General features: G+C 43.1%; 1 protein-coding gene across 2 annotated transcripts in view; it reads right to left on the reverse strand.

Annotated features, from left to right (window-relative positions):
- peak1 (pseudopodium-enriched atypical kinase 1) overlaps positions 1-21,241 on the reverse strand; it is a 107,693-nt gene that overhangs the window by 65,369 nt on the left and 21,083 nt on the right. For both annotated transcript variants that reach the window (XM_086149059.1, XM_086149058.1), the window contains exon 2: positions 20,023-20,127. The gene's annotated coding sequence lies outside the window, so the exon portion shown is untranslated. The remainder of the gene's footprint in view (positions 1-20,022; positions 20,128-21,241) is intronic.

A 21,241-nucleotide genomic window follows, 5' to 3' on the forward strand; every position in this document is an offset into this window, starting at 1 on the left:
CTCTCTGGGTGTTTTGGGTTGCCGACCCCTGGCTAGCCGGTGCGGCTTATATTGAGGTGCGCCCAATAGTCCAGAAATTACGGTATATTCACGGTCGCACGTACACCACGTTCATGCTTGGTTTCCAGAGAGAGTATCTTCTGGGTTCACCACTTGCGTTCTTGATGATCATTACAAAAAATACACAAAGATCTAAAACGATGCCACACAAGAGATACGTGAGCTGTACCAACTAGCGAGGGATGCTGGAAGCCGCAAGGAGTTCTTCTAGGTGAAGAAGAGCAGAAAGCGGCGCAGCGGCATCATGAAGCATATTCCAGTTGCGGGAGCTCACTTGCTACCTACTGCACCATATTCAAATCTTAATTTTCTCGCTATTGTATTTGTATCGTGCCTTTTTTTTTCTGGCGTTTCAAGGATAACATTAGCTTGAATCGCGCTTCGTATGCTGAAAAGTTTGTATACAAAGTGCTTTATATCTTATATCCGCTGTCACATCAAGTGGGACGGGACGGTATGGATTACAGGAGCGCTGCCTTCCACTCCGGTGGGGAAACACAAGCGTTACCGCAGGGTGAATACCTCTCTGCGAGCCGTTATCCACTTCCTGTATGGTGTTTTGACGCCGTGTCAATCACTCTGAGCGCTCTGTTTACATGCCCGTCATACCCCATTGGATCTCCTCGGCTGCTTTTCCTGCGTCAGACGCTCTTTTTGGCAAGTATCTACAAGTCTACTCTCCAAATGCACAAACAAAAAAACAAAAGAGGCTCGAGACTAATAATAGTTGCCCCCCCGACAGCTTCATTCCCGCCAGAGACTTTGGTTTTCAAAGCTGCATTCCACAGCTCCAGCGTAGCAGCAGAGTCGCATCCATTCACACCGACGGGCCGGTAAGACGGCGCTGTTTGGAAACAGCAATGACAAATGAGGCTAATGGAATGAACCCAGAAGTTCAGCCTAAATGTTACCTTCAAGTGCACGTTTCCAGACTGGGAACTACATGATGTGTCATCTAACCGGCCGGCAGCTCGGTGCTTCTGCCTGCCAGCGGAGACGTGAGATAAACATGGCGTGGCAAGGAGATAATCCCATTCCTTACATTAAAAGAAAACAATCGCCTGACAAGTATGAAACTGTCTTCTTCTTTCCCTTTGGGATTTTCCCTTCAGGGGTCTCCACAGCGATTCCACCTTCTCCATCTCACCCTATTCTATGGATCCTCCTCTCCGACACCAAAAAGTAGAGGCTTGAAAACAAAATCTGGACGCTAAAATAAAAAAATGAAAAAAAATTAAAAATTAAAAAAAGGAGGGAATTAATCACATGATCATTCCCTTTAAAAAGGGCGCCACGATAACATGTTTGTTAACATGCATCTCTGGTAAGCATCTCCAAGGGTCTCCACAGTGAATCCACCTTCACCGTTTAACACTATTCTCTCTATCCTCCTCTCTCACACCAACTACCTTCATATCTTCTCTCACAACATCCATCCATCTTCTCTCTGGTCTTCCTCTAGACCTCCTGCTTGGCAGCTCCACCCTCAGCAACCTTCTTCTCAGATCTTCATCATGGTTTAGACATGAACAGAGGAGTGTTTATGTGCAAACCATCTCAGTCATCACTTTGTCCCTGGCATACATGTCTTGTATCCCTGTGACAAAGACTTCTTTTCCTTTGGACTGTTCCCTTCAGGGGTCGCCACGGCGAATCCACCATCTCCATCTCACCCTATTCTCTGGATCCACACCAACTACCTTCATATCCTCTCTCACGACGTCCATCAATCTTCTCCGGTCTTCCTCTAGACCTCCAATTCCAGCATCCATCTACAGATATATACACAGTCCCTCCTCTGTCCATGACCCAACCTTCTCTGACCCTCTCTCCAAAACATCTACCATGTGCCGTCCCTCTGATGGACTCCTTCCTGATCTTCTCCATCCTGGTCGCTCCCAAAGAGAACCTCAAGATCTTCATCTCTGCCACCTCCAGCTCTGCCTGCTGTCTTCTGGTCATTGTCCATGTTTGTAGATCATCTCACCACCGTCTCCTCCACCTTTCCCTTCCCTCTGGCTGATGTTCTTCTATCTCTTCATACCCTGACACTTTTCTCCACCCATTCCAACCTGCTTGAGCCCGTCTCTTCACATCTTCTCCACACTCTCCTCCGCTCAACCAAAGTCTAATTCACACACACCGAGTATGAAAATATGCAAATGCGTAAAAGATGACACCTTCCTCCAGTTCAACGTCCACTGCAGAGACAGCAGTGGGGGATCTCCACCATACCTTCCTACCTCATAGTGCTTATCTCAACACTAAAATACATCCCCTTGCGTTTAATTCTTAAATAATCTCCTACGGCTTTTGGTCTATTTTAGTAAAGCTTCTCCAGGCCGTTATCTCACGTCTTCCTTTAGGGACGGGTGACGCGTGAGAGCGACCGTCTTGATTGCTAAGTTGGAAACAGAGCTTTCTTGGTGACCTCTCGGTGGGTCCGGCCAAACTGTGGAAGGACCTGGAAGATTCAGATGGAGTCACACAAGAAGGGGGAACAAACAAAATAAGGCAAACCAGAAGTGGGTGGAAAAGAGAGATGGCTACGCTTTCCAAATATGCAAATGTGAGAGCGGCAGAACCAAAACCCTACGTAGAATAATGTTCTCAGAAGGCAAGCCACACTCTCAAGCTGCGCGTTAAAAATATTTTGAAACGACCGAACATGGGTTGAACCTCCGATGGCGTCCTGCACCGTGGAGAGAGCCAGGATGGAAACGTCTCCGGCAAACTGAAAAAAAAAAAAAGTGCCTGTTTCAGCACAATGTCTGCAGAGCTGTTTTCAAATACCAGAGACTTTTGAATAATCCCTGGAGCGGATATATGTTCCATAAGAAACTGTGATGGGAAGAAAAAAAAAAGGGAAGCTACAAAAGCATGATGTCATTTCCTGGCTCGGCGCTCACGAGCGGAGGACCACCTTTGAGCCGAGCACCTGGAGCCCCAGAAGGGACGACTAAGTCATCAGAAAACGGCAGATATCGTGGTCGGCGCCGCTTGCGGTGCATGGAAATGAAGTCATTAGGACACCGGCGAAGGCGGTCCCTGCTGCTTTTCCCAGCCCTGCATCGCTCGCTGCTATTTATAGCACGCCAGACCCAAATTAGCCCTTTGAAGTGTAATTCCGAATATTCGGCGGGTGCCGAATAATGAGAGAAAGTCGCCGCGATCCGCGGCGTAAAAGGATCCGCGCATTAACGCAGACCTTTGCACCAAATCTAATAAGTGAATGGGAAATGAAGAGCCGACCGCCAAGGTGGCGGCGCCTTCGCCCTCGGATTAATTCCAAAACTAGCGCGACGGGAAAATGGCGCGAAGAGGACGGGTTGCTAACAAAACAAAAAAGAAAAAAAAAAAAAAGATTATTTTCTCCAGATTATTAAGCGTACCTGAATATAAGCCGCAGCGGGTAAAAGTAACGCAATAAATCTATGTGCACATAGAAACACCGCACTTGTCTGTAAATGAATAAAAAAAAAAATTAAATAAAATATAAATAAAAATATGAATGGAAATAAAATAAATAAAAATAATAAAATATATATAAAATGAATAAATAAAAATACAAATAAATAAAATATGAATAATATATATATATGTGTGTGTACAAATCTTTGTACTTTTTAAGACCTTAAAACACTTGATAGCCTTAACTTTGACACTTTATATTTTATTGTATTTCTTATTCTCCCTCCTTCCTTCTATTATCTATTATTGTTACGTTTTACTTGAAACTCTGGCACAACAATTTCCTTCGGGATAAATAAAGTTGTTCTTATCTTATCTTATAGATGCCACACTTGTCTATAAGCCTGAGGTGTCCATGTTTTAACTTGAGATATTTACACATTTTTTAAATTTGAATTAAATCCATACGAGTAACATCTCCAAATACGTGCTGTAAATCCCAAACAGTGGCTGTGACACGGCTGATGAAAAAGATGAATCCATCCATCCATTTTCTATCCCCTCTTTGTCCTCCAGCTGACGGCTATCTTGGTCTTCCTCCTGCGAGCTAAAACCGTTAAAGCCGTCGTCTTCTTCGCTGTCGGAATTGAACGGCCTCAGAATTTCACGCTCGTTTCGTCGGTCCGATGTGACGAGGGGAAACGTTTAGGCGGCGTGAAGCTGGTTAGACCAAAAATGAACCGGTTGGTTGTTAAACCCGCAGTGTTGAAATAGTGTGGAAAAAAGTAGCGGCTTATAGTCTGGAAATTACAGCAAACGAGCATAACCAAGACGAAAAGTGTCATTAATAGTATTCCAGATTAAAATATCTGGGTCCGAACTTCCAAGGGAGACGGCGTTTGATTTGGGAAACTCCCGAAAGCCATGGTAGACATGCACTCGCACACACACAGCAAAAGTTGAACATGGAAATCTTGCAAGCCTGCGAGCCTGGCGTTTCATCCAAACAGCTGAGCTGCACCGCTGCACGGCTGAAGCCGGGGGGCGTTTAAGAAACATACCGTCTTGCAACCTGACAGGCTTTGGAGAGCCGTATGAAAGAGACTCACTGTGAATTTCACTCTGGGGGATTTTCAAAAAAGCTTAAAGCGCTGTTGTCATCTTTTGATGGGTGAAATGTAAACACACACACACACATACTTGTGATACCGTTGGTTTCCTGGAAGGGTTTTACCGGTGTGTCGGACGTTTCGGACCAACGGGAAAGTGTGTCGCACTGCGGACGCGTTAAAAAAGTAAATCTCGATTTCCCCGACGGGCCCGGAGTTAAAAACGTTTCCGCCCAAAATGCCGAGAGATCTTCGTCGCCGTTTCCCGGCATGCCATAAAACAGACAAACTTTATCTCCGCGAGCCGACAGCTGCTAATTTGACATCATCTGTTTCCGAGTTCCAGACCGGCGTTGCTCACGCCGTCTCGACCCATCCCATAAAAAAACACGATAAACCAAATAAAGCCACGGGTCGGGGGAAAGAGACATTTCAGAGACGCTGGGAGTCTTTTGATAAATACTGTGGAGCCATTCAGATTGTTTTGGAGGTTCTCCTGTTCCCATGTTTTGGTGGCGCTACCACGAGTAAAGAAAATCTGCAAAGAAAATCTTTTTTTGGTACAAATGATGTTTTTTTTGCCCATCCGGCTCTTATTTTGAAAAACGTCCATTTCCGCCTTCGCTTTTCTGCCGCGCTTCACTCCGTCGCACCGTTTCACACATATGCTAGCACGAGCTAACCCATGGAAATGAAAATGAGTCCGAAACAGGAGTTAGAGGTTTTCGCGGGAGGAAACGAGCAAACGGCGAGACGGCGAACAGAAAGCTGCATTTAGAAGAAAATATCAAGATTCCTGGCTAAGTTACGGGCTCATCGCAGCAGGTGATACACCAGCTCTTCGCCCGCTATGCGTTATTAGCGGTGAGCGGCTAGCTAACGGAGCAGACCACATCGCTAAAGCTAAGACGCCTTTTACAAAAGTCTTTATTATTTGAACCCCACGTGCCTCGGAAACATTTTCACGCATAAAACCGGTCCCTTCCACAAAATCGTGTTCCGACGCCTTCGACGGAATTTCATTCGTCGACGATTTGAAATTCCGTTCGACCTTTAGCTCTGAAAATAGCCCCCGCTTCTCCTCGGGGCAGAAATCAAATTTGCTTTGAGAGAGTTTGCATCCAAAGAGCTGTTTTGAGAGGCAGAGCAGACCAAAATAGCTGTCAACACAAGAGCAACACTCGTGGAAAATAAATAAAATCTTCAGTCTGCATTCCCCCGAAAATCAAAACAGCCTTCTGAGTACTTTTTCTCTCAAGGCTCTTTGGTGAGACGTCGGTTTCCATCTCTTGCCATTGACTGGAAAGAATCCCGGACATCCAATTATCACACTATGCATGAAGTTTGGCATTTTGGAAAATAAATCATTTTTTGTGGCTTTTCGTTGCAGGATATTTTCGATCTGATCGTTCTAAAATTCCAAGACAATCATAATATAAAACATCACTTCGATCGTATTTGAATGTGGAACAGCTTGATCCCCCAATACAACTACAAATTCCCCTAAAAAACACATAAATTGAAAAAAAAAACATTTTTTGAAAACCCATTTTATGTCAAGTTGGACTGCAAATGTGAAATAAGTCAAAGTCAAAGTGACTATGAAACGTCTGAGGCGGTGTTTTAAGTTCTTAAATGCTCATGTATGGATTGAAAATATTGTAAAATTGAAGAGCCATAAAACATTTATTGCTAATAGAAAGTAAATCATGAATTTCTGTGGATTACGGAGATGATTGAATGAAAAAAAAAAAAACCTGCTGAAAAGCAAACCTGAGAATATAGTTTGTTTTTGGAGGACATTTGAAAAATGATCTTCAGATCAGAGACAGGATGCCGACTATCACAGCGGAAGCGCAGAGTGGATTCTTAAAAATCAAAGATACTCAAGTAGTAAAACCCCAGAGATGATGGAAAGCCGTCCAGCCCAACTTTAATGTCCATTCATAATGTATGTAAGATGCTTCCCTCGCTAGCTGACCGATCGGTTTCCATTATTTGTCAGACAGGAAGTCATTAGGAGACCGCGGTGATCTTTATGTCACTATCCAGATATTTCTTTATGGTTTCCGCCGTTGGGAGTCGTTCCATGTCGTGGAGATCAAGAAGCTGGAGGATTTCAGGTACTTAGGGTCAACAGTCCAGAGCGTAGGAGAGTGTGGAGAAGAGGTGAAGAGACGTGTCAAAGCAGGTTGGAATGGGTGGAGAAAAGTGTCAGGGGTACCAAGAGATAGAAGAAGATCAGCCAGAATAAAAGGAAAGGGGGACGAGACAGTGGTGAGACCAGCGATGATGTTTGGACTAGAAACTGTTCCAATGACCAAAAGACAGCAGGCAGAACTAGAGGTTGCAGAGATGAAGATGTTGAGGTTCTCTTTGGGAGTGACCAGGATGGAGAGGATCAGGAATGAGTCTATCAGAGGAACAGCACATGTTAGATGTTTTGGAGAGAAGGTCAGAGAAGCCAGACTGAGATGGTTGGGTCATGGACAGAGGAGGGATAGTGAATATATTGGTAGACGGATGCTGGAATTGGAGCTTCCAGGCAAGAGGTCTGGAGGAAGACCAAAGAGAAGATTTATGGACGTGGTGAGAGAAGATATGAAGGTAGTTGGTGTGAGAGAGGAGGATCCAGAGAATAGGGTTAGATGGAGAAGGTGGATTTGCTGTGGCGACACCTGAAGGGAAAAGCCCAAAGGAGAAGAAGACTCTGTCACAGGGGTGCAAGACATGTATGACGAGACAAAGTGATGATTGAGATGTTTTGGACATGAACAAAGGAGTGTTCATGTCCAAACCATGGTGAAGATCTGGGCAGAAGGTTGCTGAAGGTGAAGCTGCCAGGCATGAGGTCTGGAGGAAGACCGAAGAGAAGATTTATGGACGTAGTGAGAGAAGATATGAAGGTAGTTGGTGTGAGGGAGGAGGATACAGAGAATAGGGTTAGATGGAGAAGGTGGATTCGCCGTGGCGACACCTGAAGGGAAAAGCCGAAAGAAGAAGAAGGAGGAGGAGTCCCTCCATGTCGACCGGTCTCATTTCCACGTCGTAAGTCAGACACCGAGCAAAACCTCATGTGACAATGGGAACGAGAGCCGGGGAAGGATGTCGGTATCGCTAACTTAGCGAGGAAACCGAAGAACCCCTTCCATGCCAACGTTTGCGAAGAATTTTTGGCTCGCATTTCAACGGCACCGAGGCAGTAGGTCCCAGGAATCTGTTGGCGATACGCGTCCAGTTGTTGTCCGAACGGACATTTGCAGTTCTTAAAGCTGAGCTAATCCCCTGAGGAATCCCAAACAGCGCAGTTTCAGATGGGAGGAGAACACTTGTGGTGAGAAGTAAACTAACTTGGATGCTGCTGCGCTTCAGCACATAGTGCTATCAATGTTGTTCTGTTTCGAGATCACGATTTCGCCGTGTCAAAGGCGGCGGGTTCATACCGAGAAAAACAGGGTTACTTCTGGCGGGAGAAATACTCATTATTTCTTCTTAAATTACATCTTGGGTCTTGAGGGAGCAGCTAAACTGGCAGAATGATAAGAAGGAAGCGGAAACCAGCTCTGGACTGAATAAATAAAAACAAATCGACCTTTTGTCGTCAATTTAAGTAGTAATTTCATCTGACTTTGAGCCTCCTCAAAAATAAACTAAAATGAAAGACTTTTTAAATAAGTTTACTGACTTCGACAACTGTCACAGTAGTCAGGTTAGATATTGTAGCTTAGCACAACATAAACAGTCCATCACACAGCCTCACGAGGGGCCATTCTGACATTTTTGTGTCGCAAATATATGTTTACAAACACAATTCCCTACTTTAAAAACACTCCACAGGTGTGAAAGTCAGACTGGAAGGTTAAAGTGACAACATCTCACTGAGATGTGCTTTAAATAGAAAGACGTGAAAGAAGAAAATGAGCTTTTATTTCACAGTGCGGAAACAAGAATGATGAAAACTGGATTCAGAGGAAGGTATTTTCCCACCCTTCTGGTTTCACACAAGTGGCATGTAAACACAGCTGAGAAAACATGGAACGGTCTCACGCCGTCTTCCTCCCTCGCCCTGTTTTTCTACAATATCTATGAAACAATGTTAATGCTTGTTAATCGGTGTGAGGACATTGATGAGCTCATTAGGTCAGCAAATCTGTGCTCCATTTGTTCTTTTAAAGGAGGGAATATGTAAATATTTATTCTTAAATTGCTGAATTTCTCTGAAAAAACAAAAACAAAAACAAGAAGCAATGTACAGAACTTGGTAGCACCATTGCATTAAAATGTGCTTTTTATCAGAAAACACTAAAAATAAATGCCAATGCTGCAGATTGTTGGGCTACTCTATCTGTAAATAAAACAAAGAATAAAAAAACACATTTGTTGCCCTGTTAGGAACGGGTGCTGGATCAGAAGTCCACTGAGTAGAGGTTTGAAAATAAAATCGGGACACTAAAATAAAATAAAAAAATAAAATAAAATAAAGTTCCAAAAAAAAAGGAGGGAATTAATCACATGATCATTCCCTTTAAAAAGGGCGTCACAAAAAGCATCTTCAAGGGTCTCCACAGTTAATCCACCTTTTCCATCTCACCCTATTCTCTGGATCCTCCTCTCTCACACCAACTACCTTCATATCTTCTCTCACAACATCCATCAATCTTCTCCCTGGTCCTCCTCTAGACCTCCTGCTTGGCAGCTCCAATGTCAGCAACCTTCTTCTCAGATCTTCATCATGGTTTGGACATGAACAAAGGAGTGTTCAAGTCCAAACCATCTCAGTCATCACTTTGTCTCAGTCATACATGTCCTGCACCCCTGTGACAAAGACTTCTTTTCCTTTGGACTTCTCCCTTCAGGGATCTCCACAGTTAATCCACCTTCTCCGTCTCACCCTATTCTCTGGATCCTCCTCTCACACCAACTACCTTCATATCCTCTCTCACGACGTCCATCAATCTTCTCCGGTCTTCCTCTAGACCTCCAATTCCAGCATCCATCTACCGATATATCCACTGCCCGAACCATCTCAGTCTGGCTTCTCTGACCTTCTCTCCAGAACATCTACCATGTGCCACTCATTCCTGATCCTCTCCATCCTGGTCGCTCCCAAAGAGAACCTCAGCATCTTCATCTCTGTGACCTCCAGCTCTGCCTCATGTCTTCTGGTCATTGTTGCTGTTTGTAGACCCTCTCATCACTGTCTCCACCACCTTTCCTTTCCTTCTGGCTGACAGTCTTCTATCTCATACGACGCCTGACACTTTTCTCCACCCGTTCCAGCCAACTTGAACCCATCTCTTCAGATTTGAGATGGGGGGAAAATGTAATTAAAAATACATCACAATCATTTGAGCTTCGACTGAACCGCTGCCATGAAACTACACTATATATTGCACTTTGCATGGTACTAATAGTATGGATGCACTGGGGAGCATCTTGATATTTATTTTATGGTCCAAGTAGAAACCACACGTGGGTCAGAGGCTGAAACAGCTGAAACTTTAGACTGTTTTTAAGAGCCAGGCCAGACGGGGTCGACTAAACACTGAAACAATAGGTGGCCAAACCGAAAATGTCTGGCCGCGGATCGAGTTGAAAGCCTCGGGGCAGACGAGCGGCCAATAAACGCCAGACGCGGATTACATGGCGACGTTTGATGAAACCGGATAGACGATCAGAGGTAAAAGGCCCTCTGACGTGAAACCATGATGGATCGGTGTTTACTTGAAATATAAAAAAAACCTCATTTGCTGTTAGTTTTATGTCCCGTATAAAGTTACTCGATATTTAAAAGACCATGACAGCCCATTCATTCTCCCTCATTAGAGAATAAAAAAAAAATCCTCTTCTGTTGTTCATGGTAAAATAAGATACACGTTATTCCTTTGTCACAGCAGCATAACAGTTATAATGTCAGAAAACATAAAATGAATAAATATAATAAAGCAGAACAATATAAATGTATGCTTTGACGGATTGCTGAGGATGTTTTGGTGCATCTGCAGAAAGTGTGAGCTTGGATGAAAGTCTGGACAGGGTGAAACATAAAGCAGATCTATCCAATGATTTGAGACCTCGCGGCTCTTATCGATCCACCGTGAAGCTTCTCTGCTGGTTGGGCTTCCATTAGCGCGGACGCTCGCCATCATAACATACCACAGTTTCTTGGAAAACCGATTCAAACGGTCAAACCATGTTCCTCCCGTGATAACGCCTGCGTGAACCTCACGACAGCGGGAGCTCTTAATAAACACCGCAGCTGTTCCCTCTCCAAAACACATCTTCTAACTGGCAGGACACCAAATCATACATTCTGGCATTTTCCACAGATAATGCATTGCGGGTTTTTGATCCCCAACAAGATAAAGACTTTTGGTGAGCATTTTGTGTAAAAAAAAAAAAAAAAAAAAAAATGTAATTAAATTCTTAAAAACCTAAAAAAAAAACAAAAAACAATGAACTAACCTACAAAACAAACCTGAAAAAAAAAAATCTTATTGTGAAGAATCAAGATTTTCAATCCCGGATCGGAGTATGCGCAGCATTTTTATAAAAATATGTGACATGAGTGAGAATAAAAAGTATTCTGATCTGAGCATGATTTTCAGCGACAACCCAAAAGCCTCTCCATATCCTGGAGGTCTTGGGTGAAACCTCTGCAGAACCAGAGCCGTGATGACCTCTCCTGACCTTGGATGAAACAGCGCTGGGATAACTATAACAGGATAACTATAGTAGGATAACTAGCAGCAAGATAACTATAACAGGATAACTATAGCAGGATAACAAGCAGCAAGATAACTATAGCAGGATAACTATAACAGGATAACTATAGCAGGTTAACTATAGCAGGATAACTATAGCAGGATAACTATAGCAGGATAACTGTAGCAGGACAACTACAGCAAGATAACTGTAGCAGGATAACTATAGCAGGATGACTTTAGCTGGATAACAACAGCAGGACAACTACAGCAGGACAACTACAGCAGGATAACTACAGCAGGATAACTATAGCAGGATAACTGTAGCAGGATAACTACAGCAGGATAACTATAGCAGGATAACAACAGCAGGACAACTACAGCAGGACAAATACAGCAGGACAACAATAGCAGGATAACTATAGCAGGATAACTACAGCAGGTCAACTATAGCAGGATAACTACAGCAGGATAACTAGCAGCAGGATAACTACAGCAGGATAACTACAGCAGGATAACTACAGCAGGATAACTCGCAGCAGGATAACTACAGCAGGATAACTACAGCAGGTCAACTACAGCAGGATAACTAGCAGCAGGATAACTACAGCAGGATAACTACAGCAGGATAACTACAGCAGGATAACTACAGCAGGATAACTCGCAGCAGGATAACTACAGCAGGATAACTACAGCAGGTCAACTATAGCAGGATAACTACAGCAGGATAACTACAGCAGGATAACTACAGCAGGATAACTACAGCAGGATAACTACAGCAGGATAACTACAGCAGGTCAACTATAGCAGGATAACTACAGCAGGATAACTACAGCAGGATAACTACAGCAGGATAACTACAGCAGGTCAACTACAGCAGGATAACTAGCAGCAGGATAACTCGCAGCAGGATAACTACAGCAGGATAACTACAGCAGGTCAACTATAGCAGGATAACTACAGCAGGATAACTACAGCAGGATAACTACAGTAGGACAACTACAGCAGGACAACAATAGCAGGATAACTATAGCAGGATAACTACAGCAGGATAACTAGCAGCAGGGACGGGGTTCACAACCAGGGGGATTATTGGGGACCGTTTTGATTATTCCACCAAAACCACACTAGAAAAAAAACGTAATTCAACCGGCATGTGTGAAAAGCAGATGCGACAGACATGACCCGAAGTGAAGCTGGGGAATAACAAACTAAAAAGCTGTCCGTCCCTGATTGGCCGGCTAATGGCTAAAGGAACGGAGCGGCGAACGGATCATTAGATATTGATTTTTGAGACTTCTGTGACTCTTCTGTCTAAAAATTCCCTCCACGTTCGACGCGGCGCTGCGATGAGAACGCCGACAGCTGGCGGTTTCCACACACCACGTAGGGATGGCCAGAGAGAAAGAGAAGAAAAATACTAGGCATGATGGGAACTCATGTTCCAGACAGCCTCGCATTTATCGATCCCCCCTGACCTCACCTCCGCCGGGGCTTCGAGGGCAGAACGACCTTCAACGGCTTTTCCCACTTTCACACTGTTTTTCTTCAAAGTGGGGAACTTAACTCGGCTATGAAACATACCGGACGGCTCTCACTTCACAAATTGAATTTCTGCTTCGTAGAGATGTTTTGATGCTAATTACAGATATATTAACACTAAAGCTCCAACTACCAACCTTCCCACATGCTTATACAGTACACTGGACACCTTTGGATAATTGTAACCTACAATAAACATTGAAATACTCACCACTGAAAATACTTGTGCAGTAGTCATGGCGATTTCACATATGTCGGGCGTTTACGAGTCATCTTAGAGCGTGTTGTTATTCCGTATGAGATCTGGCGTGGCTACAATGGTAGCAGCGAGAGTTGGCGATGCTGGCTTTCTTTGTTTAGGAAAGGAGATCTCATATTTTAATTTGACTTTTGGTTAAATTTTACTTTGTTTTTGTTTGTATTTTACTCAAGCGCAGCCTATATGTACACATATGTATTTAGTTATTTTCATTTATATTTTATTTGGTTATTTTTATTCATATCTATTTTTTTAAATACATTTTATTTTTATTTATATTTATAGACAAGCGTGGCCTATGTATGTCCATATATATTTCTTCAGTTATTTCTATTTCTATTTTATTTAGTCATTTCTATTAATATATTTTTTTAAATACATTTTTTTTATCATATTTATAGACAAGTGCGCCCTATCTATGTCCATATATATTTCTTCAGTTATTTTTTAATTATATTTTATTTAGTTATTTTTATTCATATACATTTCTTTAAATACATTTTATTTTTATTTATATTTATAGACAAGCGCGGCCTATATATGTCCATATATATTTCTTCAGTTATTTTCATTATATTTTATTTAGTTATTTTTATTTACACTTATTTTTTTTAATATATTGTATTTATTTTCATTCATATCTATTATAGACGAGTGCAGCCTTTACACACACACACACACACACACATACTTATTTAGTTATTTTTAGCTGCCGAGTTTACATCCGGTTGCGCTCAATAATCCGGAAATGACAGTAACTCGTCTTAACTCCAGGTGTTGAATTCTGATATGATAATTCTATAACACTACATACTGGACGGCTCACATGCACTTACAGTGTATTCTTACATGGTGACATGAGAAGGCCATGTGTTTGGGATGTGTCTGGAAAGCACTTCTTATAGCTTCAGGTTTAAACTTCATCAACCAGGAAAAGTTCATTGTTTCCTGCCGAGGCAAATGTTGGCGAGAGCTCTTTCTAAAGCGGTAATTCCATCCTAATCCCTTTATCAAGGACAATCACAGCAGGGAAATGCGGCGATCAATAAGCGGAGTCACTTAAAGAGCTTCCGTGAGTCAACGGCGAGTAATCTTAATGGATCTATACATTAATACTGCCAGTCAATCCAGCCAGACTTCTGCAGAGCCTCGGCGCTGCGCTGGGTATCTGCAGCCAGGCCGCAGGAATCTCAACGTAACATAAACAAGTCTGGAACAAACTCGGCGTGAACTTTTTCCCTTCTGGAGGCTGATGTTGTGACAGCTGATTCGGATAATATACGCCGCTCGGTTTTGGGGGAGGGGGGTCAAAATAGGTTTGACGTTATATTTTTTTTCTTGAAAAAAGGGATTTTCCTTTCTAGAATTGTCAAGGTAGAAAAGCGACTTAGATTTAGAATAATGTCTTTTTCCGTCCGCGTATTGACACGTCAGTCAGATGGTGGCGGTCAGAAGGCTGGGCGCTGCTTGCTGAGCGAGGCTTTACGGGTCTGGGTAAATATTTCATTTCTCCAGCTCGGTTTTATTGCCCGGCGGGCAGATAACCGGCCGTTTGAACCAGAAGTTCAAATCATACTTCCATCGCTGGACGGCTCTGGCCCTCCTCCAATTCTTTACGACTTCCGATGGGTTTCGCCAATCGCGTGAACAATTAGAACCGCTAATCTGGGTCCGACGTGACGCCGAGCCGGCAGCTGCACAGGAGAGGGAACGCCTGAGGTGCATCGGGTTTTTCCAGAGGCATTATCATAAAAACCAGATCCGTGTTGCAGGACTGGACTGGATGTCCTTGTTCGCTTTGGAGGATTCACAGCGCCCTTGTTAACACCAGCTGGATTTACAAAATCAACAGCGGGAGACGGCTGTCAGATATCATCACTGCTCATGGACTTGATGTTTCTCCTCGAAGATGATTCACCTCTCATTTGAGGAGGTTTCACAACGACAGACCATGACCTGGATGAGTGAGAAGCTTCAATCTGATTGTTTTAAAATAAACATCGACCATGAACTACATTTCCCGCCCACCGTTAGATCGCAGCAAGAAGTGCAATTGAGAAATCCAAATGATCCCTAAATGTCCAGGAAGAGAAAAGTTGCTGCAGTTGGAAAGCGGTTTAAAGAAAGATGGGAGGGAAAATTCATGTTTAAGCTCCAAATAGAAAGAGCGGTTTATCTTTTGTGTTACGAGGCAGCGTCGGTTGTCAGAGAGTAGAATCTGCGGAGCTAACTATGCTAAAGTTAGCCTTCCAGAAAAACTACAAATTGTCCAAAAATGAAAATCCACTACGACGGCAGCAGAACGTGTTCATCTAAAAACACTGCGGCAGTGAAAGCTAGCTTTGTAGCAGAGCAACTGGGAAACATCATTTTTTTTATATCTATGCAAATGCATATGTAATATTTTGGATTTGAATACATACAGAGTTATTTAACGTGAAGGAGTAGTTACATTTATTTTAAATTACATTTAGTTGCATTTACACTGTTACGGTTGCATCCGGCCCTTTCTTGGCAACCGTTCTGCTGATGTGGCTCTCGGTAAAAATGAGTTGGACACTCCTGACGGATGATAAGAAACATCAACAGGAATTTAACAAATGACAACTGAAGTCCTGAAACCCTCGTACTTGAGTACAAGCATGGAGAACTTCTCTTTCATGCAACATTTGCCCTTAGAATGCATAAAAATCACAGTTCAGCTCAAACACTGGTGCAGGAGTTGAATCAGGCCACGTTATTCTGCAAAGGTCAACAAAAAGGACCACGTTTGACGGAAGCGGTTCCTTGCATCGGCAATCTGTTAGCCTTTCTAAGCTAGCTCTAAGCTAGCGTGTTCATGTTTATCCGGCTTCTGATTGGCTCCGCTCTTCAAGACAGCAACTTTGACACGTACAGTAAACCCTTGTTTTTCACGGGGGTTCCAAAAAGAACCCGTGATAGGCAAAATCCATGAAGTAGAAACCTTTATTTTATTCTACAATTATTATACAATTAAATACTCTATTATACCTTGAAAAGAAAGAACAAACCATTTAACAGGCTCAATCATTTGTTTCACAAATAAAAGTACTGTACTTTAGAAATGTTTTTTTCAACAAATAACGTCTGTACTGTACTGTCAAATAATAATTTTAATCATCAATGTGAACAGAAGGCTTCAAATTGCTGAGATTAGCTCCGCCCACCGCGACCCGAGGAATTGGATTAAACGGGAGAAAATTAAAAATGATCATAAATGCATCCTTATTAAAACTTATCGCTGCTGTCGTCCTTATGATTTTTTCTTCCTTCTTTATGGAACGAACGGAAGATTCATTCATTCCGTCATGCCGACCTACAGCTGCATAGCTTTTAGCTTCCCTTAGCATGTCCAGAAGTTTAGCTTTATCTGCCATAGATAGCATCTTCCGCTGCCTTTTGGGCCCTTTTGTCGCTCCAGAGCGTTTTGTCAACATGATGGGTTTTAGAGAAACTCGAAATTGCAAGAGAATTTGCACGTACGTCATGTAAATTCGGCAAGCTGTTTTACGTACGTGTACATATTAAACTGCGACGTTATTGACGCACAGGTAGAGAAGAAGCGGAGTGACTTTTTAGCCAATCAGAATGCAGAACACAATGCACCATGCAAATCCGTGACGTAGCGAAACCGTGAGACGTAAACGGCGTTCTAGCGAGGGATCTCTGTAGTCACAGTGAAAACAACCACCGATGCACTGACGGGTGTCACCTCTCCAGCATTTATTCCAAGGCAGCCTGGTAGGATTCCCTCCCCTGAGGCGATCTTCGCTGTGACTGCAGACGCTGCTCTACCAAAGCACATCTTTTAAAACTTTGCTCCAGCACTGAGTTACTCACTAAGCGCTGCCGCCATTATACATTCACGGGTAATTATTATCCAAGAAGCCCGCTCTCGGAGCTCACTAATTAAAGTCCCTGGAGGAAATCAAGAAAAGATGAGGGTGCCGCGTGATTGTGAGCTCTTGAGTGCATTCAAGCTAATGACTGCACTATCAGTGAATCAGCACTGGGTGGATAATTATGTGCAAAACCAAGCCCTGGGTTTAGCCCATCCCCCAAGATCATGGCACGGGATGCGTCTGTGGGAGCTTATGAACACAGAGGGCAATTTGGCCAGCGCTCAGCCAAAGACCTGGCAACTCCAATTATTTTGAAGCCATCGCCTGGGCCATCACATTAAGGAAAATATCGGGTCTTGCTATGTTGCTAATTGGGGGATTGGATTCGAGAGAAATCTCACAACCCGCGTGACATTTTTTGGATGGAATCTTCAAAACAAGTCACGGTACGAATACTAAAATCCGACCGCCGTTAATGAAAGTGAAATTTCGACTCTGAGTAGACGATACAATGTAAAAAAAACAACCAAAAAAAAATGGTGTTACACCTCGTGGACGGCAGAAACATTGTTTTTGTCGCAAAAGTTAGGAATCCAACGGCTGACAAAGCTGCTCAGGTATGTCGGGAGGAGACGCGACGCCGAGGAATGTCAAGGGAAAATAGGCAAAGTTGAATGACAAGCATGTGGGCTATAAACACAGACAGAAGCAACACATCGAGCAGTATCACACATCACAGTAGTGGCAGTAATTACCCAAACAAAAACTGCTCAAAACAAAGTTTTGTGTTTGACATGAGTACCTTCACCACATGAGAAACCATTACATCACCTCCCGGCATCAGCAAACTAATGAAAATAGAAATCGTAGCTGCCGCGAGCTAAACGCTAAGAAGACCTCATCGACGTGTTTATCGGTATTCCAAACAAGTCCTTTTGTTTTTAAAAATCGTAAATCCGGAAAGTGAATTTCCACCATGTGATTGTGAGACAAATGAGTATGCCTCCTTCCAGGGCTGCTGCCGTCTTTACCCAGGTTCATGAAATCCAGACATGAATAACAGAATTTAGTCAAAACAATCGCCTTCCTGGTCATAAAAAGATGAGAAAATAGGAAAGCATGTGTTTCTAGATCATTCCAAGTGAAAGACCGATCATTTACGTCGCTTTCCTACATGAAATCTACCGTATGTTTCGCACTATAAGTTGCAGTTTTTTCATAGTTTGGTGGGGGTGCGACTTATACTCTGGAGCGACTTATGTGTGAAATTATTGAGCTCTCTTGTTCCGATGTGTGTGTGTGTGTGTGTGTGTCTGCGTGTGTGTTTTTTATATAACAGCGATCGTCACACACACGCCAACCAATCAAAATCCAGCGGGGGCGGGGCATGGCAGAAGTGCGTTGTGAAAAAAAAGATGCTAACCTGCTACTTCTGTACCTATTGGTCATTTCAACATTCACGCTAACTTATAAAAACATCTGAGAAGGGCTGAACAAAAATGGCACCGAAAAGAAAATCACATTCTGCAGGTTACAAGCTGGAAGGAGTGAAATATGCAGCCAAAGTTTGAAGTTAGTGAGAAACTTGTGAGGGACTGGAGAAAAGCGAAGGTTACTCTCACTGAAATGAAGGAAACTAAAAAAGCTAAAAGGCTAAAAGCTAGCTGGCCGCGGCTAGAGGAAGGAGTCCACACTTGGTGCTTGAACAAGGTGCTGCCAGGAGAGGCTTGTCAACAGGACGGTTGCATCTTCACACCCAGGAAGTTGAATAATTGGAACTGCAAGTGATGATGACTCTGACGTAGCGGTAGAAGAGGAAGCGGCGCACCGTCAACCTTCGGAGTTGGCAGAGTTGTTCAGAAGTGACACCGAAGAAGAAGATTTTGTTGGATTTAACGATTACGAGTGACACAGATTGTTTGGTTGTAGCATGTGCTATATGCTATCGTTGTTTGAATGACTCTTACCGTAATATGTTGCATTAGCGTAGCCTAGCAGGCACGTTCTCAGTTCTTTGTTTATGTGCCAGATAGGCTATGCTAGGCTATACTTCTTCAGCCTGTTGTTCTCGATTCTATTTTTATTTTAAATTGCCTTTCAAGATGAAATGTCTCTTCTTGGTGTTGGATTTTATCAAATGAATTTCCCCATAAAATGCGACTTATACCCCAGTGCGACTTATATATGTGTTTTCCGTTCTTAATTATGCATTTTTGTCTGGTGAGACTTATAATCCGGAGCGACGTATAGTCCGAAAAATACGGTATTCAGCAAATTCCAGTTCATTTCATCGTGACATTCACCCCTGATTTAGCCTGTTAGCTAACAAATCCCTTTGACAAAAACGGTACGTCTTAGAATGCATTTAGCGTGAAAAGACGACTGAGGCGGTCTTCGTCTCTGGCGCCCATTGTGTCCTGGATTGCTAAAGGACAGACACTTCCATGCGCCACACGGTGTCACACTGGAAAGGACGCCGCTACATGAAATACGACTCATTATTCTGTATTCCAGTAACCTAGATGAAGATGAATAAAAAGCACGTCCCTGGTTTCTGACCGCTTCCAGTAGTAATATCTTTGAGGCTCTCCTGAGATATCTGACTAGGGACAGACAAAGCTCAAATGTAGCTTCGAGGCACTTCTTAAACACTTCTTTTACTTTTCTGTTCCTTACACTGCCCTCGGCTTCACCCTTTATCTGAAGAACGACCGTTTAGCTCCTCTCTCATTGAATGTTCCACGGACGCCAAATCGATGTCCAGGGGTTCATCCTGGCACCGAGAGCGAGTTTGCAAATTCGGTAAGGATATCGTACAGGCACGAATTATTTTGGAAAAACATTGTTCAATCAATGAAAAGCCAAAGAAACAAACAGCTAATCCGACAGATCGGATTTGCGAGTTGTTGCTAAAAGACCGACGTGACTGAACGTTAGCCAAAGTAGACAAAGCAAAAAGTGTAAGTGGCACCTCTTATTACGTATGCTTTCCAGAGGAAATGTAAGCAATCCAACAATCACTGCTTTTTTTTTTTTTTGACAAGCTAAAACAAAGACGTGAATAGCTCGCTCACCTGCCAGACGGTGTGCTTCCTCGGTGTGTTTTGACGGTCTAAAATTAGCGTCAGAAGCTAATTCAGAAAACGCCGCGGTGCATCTTTGTGCCGCAACCAGCTTCCCTGTAGACAAGGCAGAAGAAGAGACAAGAAGTTAGACGTTGGCTACCATTGAGTTCTTCAAATGTAGGCTAATAATGAATGGATTTTAGAGAAAATAAAATAAATCAGGTCAGTGTTTCTTTTACATTTATATTCAAAAACAAACAAAAAGACTAGCAGTGATAGAAATACGCTGTTATTTGTCGTGGCATCATGGTGATGCCTCCTAGTTAAATTGTACAGCAAGAAGGACGGTGATAAATCTGTTAAGATGTCAGCGCAAAAAAAGCAACTTTATGTCTGATACGCTTGGTTTGATCACTTTGAACGATGTTCGAGACTCTTTGAAAACAACACCAAGCTACATGATCTGAGGGAGCTGCAAAATGATAAGGATTAAGAGTTGTCAGACACGTCGGCAAAGACCGAGTTCAAATCCATGACTCATTACAAGTTAGGCATGAACTCCCCTGCCCTAAATTCATTCCTGCAGAAATTACATTCTGCTTTCACCCTCTTAATACAGTGACCATATAAGGAATTGTTTGTATGAAGCAAAGCTCAAGGCTCTACGGTTTGAGCCAATGATTTAGAGTTGGGGAGTCTGTTAGCACTGAACGCCCCTGTTTCTTGTTGGCTTAAAGAGGGTACACTTGCTAAAACATGACTCAGGCTTCAACACATGATCTGATGTCGTCATTGGCAGCAAGTGGGCAGGCGATGGTGGCTTACGCACAGAGTTATTTGGTTTAAACACAAGCAGGTCGAAGTGTTGTGGGCATATCCATATTTGGTTAGTATACTGAAGTGACTATTTAACTGCACTGAGCAAAATTTGTAGTGCTTCAAACTCCTTGGATTGCATGAAAATAAGGATATTTTCAAAGCTGTTAAACATCATTTGAGAAAGTCGGACTATCAAGTCATCAGCTTCTCTTCCAGGTGTCCTGGTCGCCCAAAACCCAACGCAGACCTTGTTGGATCAGTTTCACTCATCTTCCTGACTGCAGCGTCTTGCCAGAACCCACCAGGACAATGGTGGGTCCACGGCTCTTCTTCAAAGAAGCGGGTCAGCTGTGAACCCGAGATCTGGGTCCGACAAACCCGACGAGACCCCAAGTGCAAAGACGCCCCT

This window comes from Fistularia commersonii, chromosome 7 (genome assembly GCF_037954325.1).
Source record: "Fistularia commersonii isolate RoL2024-O1a breed Wild chromosome 7, RoL_Fcom_v1.0, whole genome shotgun sequence".
Taxonomy (NCBI): domain Eukaryota; kingdom Metazoa; phylum Chordata; class Actinopteri; order Syngnathiformes; family Fistulariidae; genus Fistularia; species Fistularia commersonii.